At 28.7% G+C, this 13933-nt stretch overlaps 1 long non-coding RNA gene across 1 annotated transcript; it reads left to right on the top strand.

Moving 5' to 3' along the window:
* Positions 1-9413: 9413 nt before the first annotated feature.
* On the top strand, positions 9414-10722 carry LOC145967079 (uncharacterized). Its single transcript, XR_014437288.1, has 3 exons — positions 9414-9621; positions 10047-10116; positions 10653-10722. It is a non-coding gene; the product is annotated as an uncharacterized LOC145967079 (long non-coding RNA).
* The last annotated feature ends 3211 nt before the right edge of the window (positions 10723-13933 follow it).

The raw sequence follows: 13933 nt of genomic DNA, 5'->3' as shown, positions 1-13933 counted from the left end.
TATTAATTTGTACAATTTTTATTTACACAGCGAGTGGCGCGTTTTGATTTTGATTTCAATTAATGTCGAGTGAGTCATAACTTTTTGAGATATATTGCATTATTATCACGTAGCAAAATGACAAAAGGCGTGGTGTAACGTCGCGAGTGTTGTACAAAGCGTAAATTGCTGTATGATCGTATGCTGATTAGTGCGTAATTACTTTTTTCGTAAATGAATATCAAGTGAGTATCATGGAGCAGAAAAAAATAAACGAGAGAAATGAAAAAAATAACTCATTGATCGCATCGTGCGATGGCGAAGCAATCGTGAGTAATTTATATAATCTATTTTATTTTATTATATTTATTATTTGTGAAATTAATTATTTGCTTTTATCTTTAATAATAATTTATTTGACCAATGTGAAATATTAAAATATTCTATATGTATTATATATTATAAATATATTCTATATATATATATAAACTTTAAATTATATAAAATATTAAATGATATTAATATACATAAATATAAATAAATATATACATGTATATATGTATACATGTATATATTTATGATTTATTATTAAAGAGGAGAACAAATTTTAAATTTACTCCGAGATACTAAATGGATTTATGCAGAAATGATTACATGTATATATAAACGATAAAAATACGATAAGATACTTAAATTTTTTATGAAATAAAAATAAATTAATTCTCATCAGTACAATGCGGAACAACAGAATTATAGTATTCAGTAAATGTAATTAAATAGAAATAAATTCAAGTCATACACAAAGTGGTAATAAAGCAAATAATTAAGATTTAGAAAAATTATTGCATGCAATTAAATTCTTTTTTAAATATATGTGCTTTCATGGAATACTATAAACGAAAATCTATTTTTTTATTTTAATTATTATTAATTTTACATAATATTAAAATATATATATATATATGTATATATATATATATATTTAAAATAGCTATATAGATAATATTAAAATATATATATATATATATATATATATATTTTAATATTATGTAAAATTAATAATAATTAAAATAAAAAAATAGATTTTCGTTTATAGTATTCCATGAAAGCACATATATTTAAAAAAGAATTTAATTGCATGCAATAATTTTCCTAAATCTTAATTATTTGCTTTATTACCACTTTGTGTATGACTTGAATTTATTTCTATTTAATTACATTTACTGAATACTATAATTCTGTTGTTTCGCATTGTACCGATGAGAATTAATTTATTTTTATTTTATAAAAAATTTAAGTATTTTATCGTATTTTTATCGTTTATATATACATGTAATCATTTCTGCATAAATCCATTTAGTATCTCGGAGTAAATTTAAAATTTGTTCTCCTCTTTAATAATAAATCTCCATTCTACGTGAACTGTGATTCGCGAATCTACCAATTTATATTGATATTGGTTATATCAAATATAACACGAAAAATTCGTTTAGCTCTCATGCCCAACAATTTCATATGTATACGATAAAAAAATATAATTATTGACTATCACGAAATATTTCTAAATATCTAATTATAATTATATTTATTTCTAATTATAATTATATTTTATATGTTTCTCTTTTTGTCTTTAATTACTAATTTTAAAAAGAATAGAATTTTTTTATATATATTTAAAACCATATTTTTCGTGTAACTTTCTCATTCAAGAAAATTATTGTGTGATTAAATAAAGTTTTATATTTCTATCTTTTACGTGAGGTAAACAAATTGGGTTCCACAAGTATACTAACTTACCTATTTCCCAACCACTCGTTTAACGGTCGAAAAAACAAATAAGAATTTCGAACATTTACGTTTGTTTGTGAAAAGAGAAAATAATTATCATATATAAATTTTTTTCATATATAAATTTTTTATATAAATAATTTTATATAGTTATGATATATATAAACATTCTCCATCATCTTTGAGAGAGTCTATCGCGTTTTTCTAAATTTTTTTTTTAAATCAAAAATGAAAAATTAATATTCAAATCTATAAATTTAATTCGACTTTTAATGTCTCGGTTGGTCTTTATTTATATAGTTTGGATAATTGCCAATTATATAAATCTACTATCGAGAAAATGAAAAAATGATAAGCAATATATCTACTTTGAAAATAATATATATAAATAATAAATAATTTTTATAAATTACTCACCACATATCTCTCTGGCTGCTTCAGGCTCTGTCACTGCTCTCTGGCTGTCCAATACTTTTCCAGATGTTCTTCTCCTTTCTTTTTCATTCTTTGCTGTTTCCTCGTAGCACTGATATTCACTCGCAAACAAACAATTAATTGTATTTAGCCATGTATAGAAACGATTGCGAGACACTTTGCACAGCACTCCCGATCGCGGAATAATTACGAGAAACGCACTTTAATATATCGTATAAGAGATAGAGAAGTACGATTCGCTCATTTTATATGAGATCAAATTAAATACTAACTCGTTACAAATGTTGTTTTCATTATTGATATATATATGCATATATATGTATATAAATACGAATTATAGGTTCGAAAGTTTAATATAGTAATTAAAAGTCATGATACAATAGTCGTTCAATTAATAATTAATTTAACAACGTGATTTTACGATGTATTTCGCACTACCATCTTTATTGCTCGACTGTCGCCGCATGAATGATACCAAGACCGTGTGACGTAAACACTAGCGCGTTATTGTTTATGTTGTGAAGACCGAACACCGTGTTATTATTCGTTCCTCGAAATATATTCTACGTATTTTAATACAACAAACAATGTTTTGATATTGATCGCAATCGTGTCTAGAAAAGGAATTTTTAACGGAGCGTCTCGCACCATTATTTACTCTTCGAATGTCGTCGCGCGAATGATAATAGAGCCGAAAAAATTAATTTGACATACGTCACCAAGACCGAAAACCGCTATTGTTTACGCCCCCAAGGTCGATGTTATTGTCTGTTCATTATCGAAATATGTTACGTACTTTAATACATATATACGTGAATATATTAAAGTATATAGAAGTATTTTAGATTATATCAGATTTTTTGATTATATGATTATTATTAGATTAATGGAGCCTTTCATTAATGTTAATTGTTTCCACGATTCAATTATTTTATTTGGAATTTAACTCTACGCCCCGTAATATAGTAATATTTAGTTATATATAGAAACGATCGCGAGATACTTTGCACAGCACTTCCGATCGCGGAATAATTACGCACTTAATATATCATATATAGAGAAGTACGATTCGCTCTTTTTATATGAGATCAAATTAAATACTAACTCGTTACAAATGTTGTTTTCATTATTGATATATATATATATGCATATACATGTATATTAATACGAATTATAGATTCGAAAGTTTAATATAGTAATTGAAAGTCATGATACAATAGTCGTTTAATTAATTTAACAACGTAATTTTACGTATTTCGCACTACCATCTTTATTGGTCAAGTGTCGCCGCATGAATGATACCAAGACCGTGTGACGTAAACACTAGCGCGTTATTGTTTACGTTGTCAAGGCCGAACACTGTGTTATTGTTCGTTCCTGGAAATATATTTTACGTATTTTAATACAACAATGTTTTGATATTGATTGCGATCGTGTCTAGAAAAGGAATTTTTAACGGAGCGTCTCGCACCATTATTTACTCTTTGAATGTCGTCGCGCGAATGATAATAGAGCCGAAAAAATTAATCTGACATACGTGACCAAGACCGAAAACCGTGTTATTATTATTTTTTTTATCGAAACATTTTTCAAGACTATGGCAAATAAACATTAACCCGCTATTGTTTACGCCACTAAGGTCGATGTTATTGTCTGTTCGTTATCGAAATATATTTTTCGTAATTTAATACATATATACGTGAATATATTAAAGTATGTAGAAGTATTTTAGATTATATTAAATTTTTTAATTAAATGATTATTTATTAAAAGATTAATGGAGCCTTTCATTAATGTTAATTGTTTCCACGATTCAATTGTTTTATTTGGAATATAACTCTGCGCCCCAAAATATTAGGTAAATATAATTCGTTCGTGTTTTATGTATCGTTCTATTTTTCAATTATTTAAATATAATTTGAATTCAGAACGCACAGCAGAACAATCGAATTGTAGATCGAAGTATTTAACATAATGAAAGACTCTATGACACATCAATCCTTTAATAAATATCATTTAATTAATCTATATAATCTAAAATATTCCTATAGACTTTAATATTCCACGTATATGTTAACGTACGTAAAATAGTTTGGCAATGAATGGATAATAAAACGTTCGGCCTTGTCAGTATATGACTTGTATTTATGAATAACGCTGTGTATATGTCTTGATATCATTCGCTCGGCGATATTCGAAGAGTAAGATAGTGATGCGAAATATTTTGTATATTGTATATCGAATTTTCTTTCTAAAACGTAATCGAAATATAAAAAAATCGCTATAATAATTATACATATAACATTCCATTATCTCAGAATATTACGATTAATTTATATTAGACATAGTATATTAAACGAGTATATGTATATGTAATAAAATACATGCGCAAATTGTGATATATTTGAAAAAAGCTTTTTTTTCTATTATTCTTAATTATATTATGAATGTATGAATATAATGTAAAATGTGTGAGTAATTAAAATTCGAGACAAATTGAATGGGTACTCTGATATCTCAACAAGATGTCTGTAAATTAATGCTACGTGCACGAAATGTCGGTAACATGAATGCTGTAATGCAAGAGATGCTTATGTAAAATTTATTAAAAAATATCTAATATAAATAAGTTTCTCTTTCTTTTTCTATTATTAATATTACCTAACTAATTACCTGATTACATATTAATCACATATCGTCCATCGTCACTATTGTTATCGCCACTGTCATTGCTCTATCGCCACCTTATTACAATATAATGACAAATATTCTTTAAGTAATAAATTTGTGTGTTATTTGATTGTCACCGCAATCAAAATATCGGAAAATTATTTTCTATAATAATATGATTGATTAACTATTATAAATATAAAGCATAACTATAATGCAAATATATCGCGACAAACCACGATGTTCTCAAACCACATATAATTTGCGTAATTTATTCATTTAATCAAATAAGAATAATAATAACAGAATAACGTAATAACAGAAATCTAATATAATAAATTATTGTTGCGTTGTGAAATTTATTTTTATGAAAAGAAATTATTTCTTTAATGATATTTAGAGTCAAATATAATTCGTCTGCGACATTTTACCATTCGATTTCTCGATCATTTAAATATAATACGGATTGATAACGTAAAATAATCGAATCGTAGATCTAAATTGTAAATAATTAACATTAATGAAAAGCTGATACATTAATCTTTTAATAAATATAATCATTTAATAAAATCTACATAATCTAAAATACTTCTATATCTTAAAATATTCCGCGTATATCTATGTTAAAGTACGTAAAATATTTCGATATGACGAATAATAACAGCGACGGTCTTGACGGTGTAAACAATAGCCCGCTAATGTTTACATGCTACGGCCTTGATTTCATTCGCACAGTGACACTCGAGCAATGAAATAGTGGTGCGAAATATTTCGTACATTATCAAATTAATAATTAAAATATGGAATGCTTTTCGATAATTAAAATATCGAAACGTTCAAATAATTAGCATAACAAAAAATTCTCCGTTTAATAGAGAATTTAATTTCGAATCATGTTTGCGTTCCTCTGACTTTATTATTATTATACTTAGTTTTTATACTTGTTTTGATCTGATATGTTCGCGATTGTTTTGATCTGAAATGTTCGAATCGTTCTCTTTTGATAATAGCTGAGCGTGTCGTAAGCAGATTGAGCCACGTATAGAGATTACAAAGGTGGGGCAGCATTAGTGAGCCGAAAAGAGTCAGTCATGGCCGAGATCTTCGAGGAACCGTACCTATTGTATAATTAAACATTTTGTAATAAAAGTTTCTGTCTTTAATATCGACCCGCGTACTTCCTACAATTTTAAAGTAAATAAATTTTAAAATAAACATAAATTAATTATTAATTAAACGCGATTGCTATATCACAATTTCATTCATTACTTTAATCTTTTGATCTTATGATTCGTATATTATATAGCTTCCGCGCGCGTGTATATTTTATATTACATAAAATATTTCGGCGACGAATTATCAATAATACAGTGTTCGACTTTGTCAGTATAAACAATATTGTGCTATTGTTAATATGTTTCGCGACTTTATTATCATTCACACAGTGACACGCGAGCGATAAAGTAGTGGTGCGAAACACTTCGCATAATGTCGAATTTTTTTTCTAAACACGATTACGATTAATATCGAAACAAAGTGATATAATTACTAATACTTAAAAATAAATTAACTTATGGTAAACGTCATGAAAATGTATCGCAACGATAAATCTTTATCGAATCGCAATCATTAATTACTGCGAATAAAAATTGAAAAAGGTATACATAAAAGGAGATAAAGAAATTAATTTTATTATGAGCTTTCGATTATTGATGCTTATTATAATAATTTCCCTAACGATACTTATTAGAATTAAATAAATTTCGACCAATGCTTTAAATTTTCTTAATCGGCAATCACTCGTAGAATATTTCAACGACGAATTATAACAATAACATAGTATAAGACGATCTTGGCGATATAAACAGTATCGCGGTAATGCTTTTGATTTACGATCATTCGCACAGTATCCTTGAGCAGTAAAGTGACGTTTCATATATTATCAAATTCTTTCTTTACATAGTCAACCTTGGCGATATAAACAGTATCGTGATAATGTTTTTGACTTACGGTCATTTACACAGTAACCGTAAGCAATAAAGTAGTGACGTTTCATATATTATCAAATTCTTTCTTTACATAGTCAGCCTTGGCGATATAAACAGTATCGTGGTAATGTTTCTGACTTACGGTCATTTACACAGTAACCTTAAGCAATAAAGTAGTGACGTTTCATATATTATCAAATTCTTTCTTTACATAGTCAGCCTTGGCGATATAAACAGTATCGTGGTAATGTTTCTGACTTACGATCATTCGCTCAGTGGCTCTTGAGCAGTGAAGTAGTGATGTGAGACGTTCCATATATTATCAAATTCTTTCTCTAAACATAATTGCAAGTACAACGAGGAACTTTTTGTGAATGAGTGTAAGTGCAACGAGGAATTCAAATGTGCAACGAGGATTGGAGTGCCACGAGGAAAAAGCGAAGAAAGCAAAAGAAAAAAGGAGATCTTGGAAATGGATGGATCAATAAGATATGATGTAAGTCATTAATATTTTAATTATTTATTACATTAATTATTTATTATATTGTTGCGTCCCCGCGTCCCATCCCCTTGGATGTATTCGTCACCCGTTGAATTCTTTCGGCGGGAAGTACGTCGACGGAACAAGATTGTTTCCGCGCGCGTTGTCAAGATGTTATAAACAACGACTGTCAGAGAGTCTGAGCCCAGCTGTCAAACTGTGCGGACGCGCGTCTATCTGTGATCCGTTTTACGATTATTCTGAATTCTTGTATGTCACTCGTGGTTTATTAAAGTTCTTATATCTTAAACCGCATTATTATTTACTGCGCGAACGTCAGCGTGTGCCGATCGATTGTGTCACACGCGTTCGATATATATCGTTTCGCGGACGCAACAATGTATAAATTATTTATCAATAGTATATATTGTTGTATAACAACGACGGTCAGCTGAGTCGAAGGATAGCTGTCAAGCTATTCTTCCGGACGCGTTTTACATTACGGGTCGTTAACGCGAGATTTCCCCTGTTATTATTTGTTGTTTGTGTATTCTGTGTTTCTAATTAAAATTCTTAATTTCCGTTAAGAGTGTCTTGTTATTTTACGCGGTACGCGAGTGCCCGCGCGCACTGTGTTGAACGCGCTTCGATATCTCGAAGTCGCCGCCGCGGATGTAACAATATATTGAAAATTTATATATTTCTCGTTTGGTTTTATTTCTTTAATTGTGATTCAATAGTGATTTTAAATTGTAATATAGAAAAAATAGAAAAAAATAGAAATTTTTTTATTTATCATATTTTTAAAAGTTTACATCTAAGAAATATAAATTATTTTGTAATATGCAATTTATAACATTAAAATATATCTATTTAAAAGTAAAAATGTAAAAATTAATTGCGCGCAATAATTAGTTTTAAAATCAATTATTTTGAACATTGCTTTATATAATAGATTTTCTCTTATCTTTTATATTTTTATTTATCGTTTATATTTGCGAATTAAAATTTATATAGTATGTTACAAAATAAATTATATATTATATTATATATAAAATTATATATAATATAACCCTCCCATGGGGTACACCTTGTCGCGGTGGGAGGGCTTAGTACTTGGATGGTGCCTTGAGGTTTATCTTAAATTTTTCTATTTATGATAAATCTTAAGGAGCCTGAAGAGGAAGCCAAGTACCCTTTCGCGTCGTCGGTGCCGTCAACGTGCCGCGGACGGCAAGCGCTTCGTTACCGCGTTTTCGCGTTGTAGTATTCTCGCGTCGTCGCGTTTTCGCGAAACTTTTGGACTTTTTCATATAAAATCCCAATTTCATTTATTGTCACGAGTCTCTACTTCAGATGCCAATTAACTGGGATGTTTCACCGAGTTTGCACACGTTGCTATGCAACGTACACTCGCGCCTTGTGCATCGCGGCACTTGGTGATGCCGGCCGCGCAGAACGTATGTCCAGTACAAAATGTACATGGGCGCGCGGGTTCGAGCTTCGCGCTCGATCGGCTTAGTGATGGTCACGCTCTACTTCGTCAAGTGATTCGGCCCGAATTGTCTAGGACTCGATCGATTGTTCGGAATGGTCGTTAATGGGTCCCTTCTCTTTGCTCGTCTACAGCCACACGCCCAGCGTGTGTTAACCCTGTCGAGGAGTCGAGTGGATTCCCCTAGGCACGATTTTCGCTCGGTAAAAGGGGTTGCCTCCCCATTTTCTAAATTGCTGAATGTTAGCATTTAAAAAATGTGGGTATCCTCTTCTTTTACCGTCTACTAGCCTTGTGTACTGCGCTAGTGATATAGCATCCGTGCGGGTCACCTGAAATCGTGCTTAGCGGGTCCAGGTTCGATATGAGATAGGATAATTATGCGCGAAAAAGAGCTGGTGAACTTCATTTTCCTCTATTTCCGTCAATCGTTTCGTCTTCTTTCCGGTTTGGGCCTAGTCCTTGCTCGTTGTATCGTTGCATTCCCGACCGGTTGGCTCGAAGCTGATTCTCAAAAGTGAAATGGGATTTTCGCTCGTACCGAAACCGGGTGCCGTTAAAGGTATATACATATTAAGTATATACACGCGCGATCAAATATACAATTTTTAATCGCATCGAAATAGTGCGGACATCGTTAAGTATCGCGCGTAAAATAGCGGAAATAGCGATATAAAAATATCGCTCGTGAGTGCGGGAGTGTCGTTGAAAGTATCGCGCGTTAACAACATCAGAGAAGGAGGAGGTCTGGGAGAGACATCAGGCACCGGTAAAGCAACTCTATGGTAAATAAATTATATTACTTATATATAATTATTTATTAATTTCTACGCGAGATTTAAATTAAGTAATTAATCGCGTAATTTAACTTTTTATTTACATGACTTAAACAAGAGAAAAAAGCGAGAAATTTTTACATGAAAACTGTAATCTAAAAGTTTTTACTTTTGAATAGCTTTTAATAGTATTATTAAATCATTAAACTTATTAAAAAGAATTATAATTTATTAATAGAATTATAATTATAAACTTCTTAATAGAAATATTAAATTATTAGTTAATAGTAGAATCTTTTTCAAAATTTATAAAATTGTTTATCTGCTTATTGTTATATGCGTTGGATATAAAATTAAATACATATAATAATAATTTTTTGAAATGTTAATTTTTTGACCGTAACTACAATTGGAATCTTCTTTGTATGTTACAGATCAATGAACTATTGTAAGAGGAGGAGGAGGCCTGGGAGAGGCATCTTGCATCGGCGAAGCAACTTGATGGTGAATATTTATTATTTGTATATCGATTGTTATAAATCGCACAATAAAATATTTGTATATCGATTGTTATAAATCGCACAATAATAGTAGAATCTTTTTCAAAATTTATAAAATTGTTTATCTGCTTATTGTTATATGCGTTGGATATAAAATTAAATACATATAATAATAATTTTTTGAAATGTTAATTTTTTGACCGTAACTACAATTGGAATCTTCTTTGTATGTTACAGATCAATGAACTATTGTGAGAGGAGGAGGAGGCCTGGGAGAGGTATCTTGCATCGGCGAAGCAACTTGATGGTGAATATTTATTATTTGTATATCGATTGTTATAAATCGCACAATAAAATATTTGTATATCGATTGTTATAAATCGCACAATAATAGTAGAATCTTTTTCAAAATTTATAAAATTGTTTATCTGCTTATTGTTATATGCGTTGGATATAAAATTAAATACATATAATAATAATTTTTTGAAATGTTAATTTTTTGACCGTAACTACAATTGGAATCTTCTTTGTATGTTACAGATCAATGAACTATTGTGAGAGGAGGAGGAGGCCTGGGAGAGGCATCTTGCATCGGCGAAGCAACTTGATGGTGAATATTTATTATTTGTATATCGATTGTTATAAATCGCACAATAATTCGTTCTTATAATTTAAAGGAATTAAAGAAAAAATTAAAGAGAAAGATTTTTATAAAAATCATATTAAAAATTTCTATTTAAAAAATAATTTCAAACTTTATAAATTCTTTCCATACGTGTTTATATCTGCTTATTATTTTACACACCGGATATGAAATTCCGCACAATAATAATTTTTTGAAATATTGATTGTATTTTGAGCTATGTTATAAATGAATTTTATATTTGCATGTTACAGACGTAGTTTCAATAACGACAACATAGTTTCGATAAAGACAACTCCGTAACTTCAATAACAACCCTGTAACTTCGATAACGACAACTCCGTTATTGCACATCAATGGCCCGGTGAGTGACAAAAACTTTTATTTAATTTTAATGTAACGGATCCATAGAGATTGCAGATGTAGATTGTAGATAAATCCGTTGCCTTAAAATGGATGAGCTAGGATAGTTTAAATTAAATAATTTTTAATAGATTCGTTCGAAAAGTAATGCATCACGAAAATATATTGCAGTATTTTAACTGTAAAGAAAGAAAATCGAGAAAAGATTATTTTTGTATAAATTTTACCTAATTTATTGAAAAGAACACTAAAAATTTTATCAATTACACATCTGATGCTAATTTATTTTTATAACGCGCATTTATCTTATTCACTTATCTTATTTCTAATATCTTATAGCTCATCCATTATAGAATTTGTTGTAGATATTGTTTTTAAGCTTAATATAAAGCCAAATAAATCATTAATGAAATAACTTGTAATATGATAAATGTAATATGATTAATGTTATACACATATTAATTTTATATTTTATTATAAATTGTGTATTACTATAAAAATTTATTATTTATATATATTATTATAATATCAATCAATCTTTATTGGTAATCTGGACAGAGGTTTTTATATTATCAGAATTTTATATATTATACTAGGCTGCTAACAACTAAAGTCAGGATAACCATTTACAATTGGGCAGGATACATATACAGATTAGATTAATATATACATATTATTTCATTTCGCCGGCATTTATTAAAATAAATATAAACTGCAACGAGATAAAAATAAATATAAGCAGTTATAAAATATTAAAATATAGTATTAAAATAAATATACAAGCAATAATTATATAAATTACAATTGCATCTTTCGAGAGTGACAGTGTTATGTTAAATTCTGTGATACCCGGAATAAATTCTGCCCAATTATAAACGGTTGCTCTTGTTTTATATTTTACCATATGAAATATGGCCGTGTTAGCACTCTAATACAATATATAGAAATTTGTAATTTGGCTTTACTTCAGTTTAAAAAATGAAATTGAATTTATTTTTAAAAATGCTTTAAAAATAAAATCTAAATTATTTAAATTATTTTTTTCAGGAATATTAAGAAAATTGTACATAATTATTAGTGTTTAAAAAATATCATGAATACATTCTTATGCAAATTACACGAAAAATTATCCAAAGTATACGTATAATAATTATATAATAATAATTTATTAAATTAACATATTTAATTCTATATATTTATTGAAATAATCATAAAAGAGTAACTGTTTGTATTTCCATATCAAAGAGTCATTAATAAATTCGGAAAATTTTTATATATAAATTTTAGATATATATGTATAATTTTATATATTTTAAATTTCATAAATATTTGATTAGAAACTTTACAAATATTGCTAATTTTCGTGTCGGTATTAAATATAAAAAATGTAAAAATGTAAAAATACGATGTTAAATTAATGATTAAATACAAGCTTCACAAAATTTGACGAACGTCTTCGTTATAGAATCGCGGCTCAATTATAAATTTAATGATACACTTTTCGTTAGATTTATCTATTTATGAATTCCATATCGCGCGGAACTGAATATTCATTAAATAAATTATGATAGCGAAAATACCGTGCTCTTTCCGCGTTCTTTTCGCGTTTTTAGACGAGATTGCCGTTTTAATAAAGGATCTTATTGCCGTCCCTCTCAAATAATATTCTTAAATATTGCTAATTAAAAATAAAAAAATATCGAATAAGAGTATAAAGAGTCGATGTTAAGTTAGCGATTAAGTATTAGCATCACAAAATTTAACGATCGCCTTCAATATTATAGAATCGCGCGTTAATTATTATGAATTTAATAATTTATTTTTTCAGTAATTATATTGGTACACTTACGAATTTCGTGCCGGAAAATATTCATTAATAAATTAATAAATTACGGTTGCGAAAACACCGTGTTTTTCCTTCGTTCTTTTCGCGTTCTTAGACGAAATTGCCATTTTAATAAAGGATCTTATCGCTGTCCCTTTCGTGAAATAATATTCCTGAATATTGCGCTAATTAAATAAAAGAAATATGGAATAAGAGTGTGAAGATTCGATGTTAAGTCAACGATTAAATATTAGCTTCATAAAATTAAACGATCACCTTCGATATTATAGAATCGCGAGTTAATTATTATGAATTTAATAATTTGTTTCTTCGGTTATATTTGTGTATTTACGAATTTCGTATCGGAAAATATTTATAAATAAATTAATAAATTACGGTTGCGAAAACACCGTGTTTTTCCCTCGTTCTTTTCGCGTTCTTAGACGAGATTGTCGTTGTAATATAAGAGTCTTATCGTTGTTTTTTTCGTTAGGTAAACGTTAATGAAAGTTGCGTGACTCGTACCGCCGAGGAGTCGAAACGATTTTCATCATGGAGAATTATTTCTTATCGGTTTTTGTAAGATCCATTCGCGACGTCTAGTTCGGTGCCCCGTTGAAAATTGGGAATTTTTATTGTAAGATTGGAACTAATCCCAGGTTTTCCTGGCAATTTCCGACAGCAATGATTTCGGTAGTCATTCAACGACGAACGCCATACGCTTCTTTAAAGTCGAATTAATTTAAATAATATATATTTAGATGTGAGAGAAAATGCATCTATTTTTTTCTTCTCGTTAAAAATGTTCTGTCATTACTAGGATTGGTATTATTATTGTCTAATGCCAGAAAGATTTAATAGTAGATTAAATATGGATATAGCGTTGTGTATAAATTTTTATTTTTCAAGTAATTTCATATTGTAATAGTTTTTATTAATTGTTTGATAAAAATGATTACGAACGAATATATTTTATTATTAATTATTAAT

The sequence above is a fragment of the Camponotus vicinus genome, unplaced genomic scaffold, assembly GCF_025532165.1.
Source record: "Camponotus vicinus isolate PSW18456_S1 unplaced genomic scaffold, iyCamVici1.0 SCAF_2, whole genome shotgun sequence".
Taxonomy (NCBI): Eukaryota; Metazoa; Arthropoda; class Insecta; order Hymenoptera; family Formicidae; genus Camponotus; species Camponotus vicinus.
The sequence above is the reverse complement of the archived record's forward strand: the minus strand, read 5'-3'. Positions and strand labels throughout refer to the sequence as shown.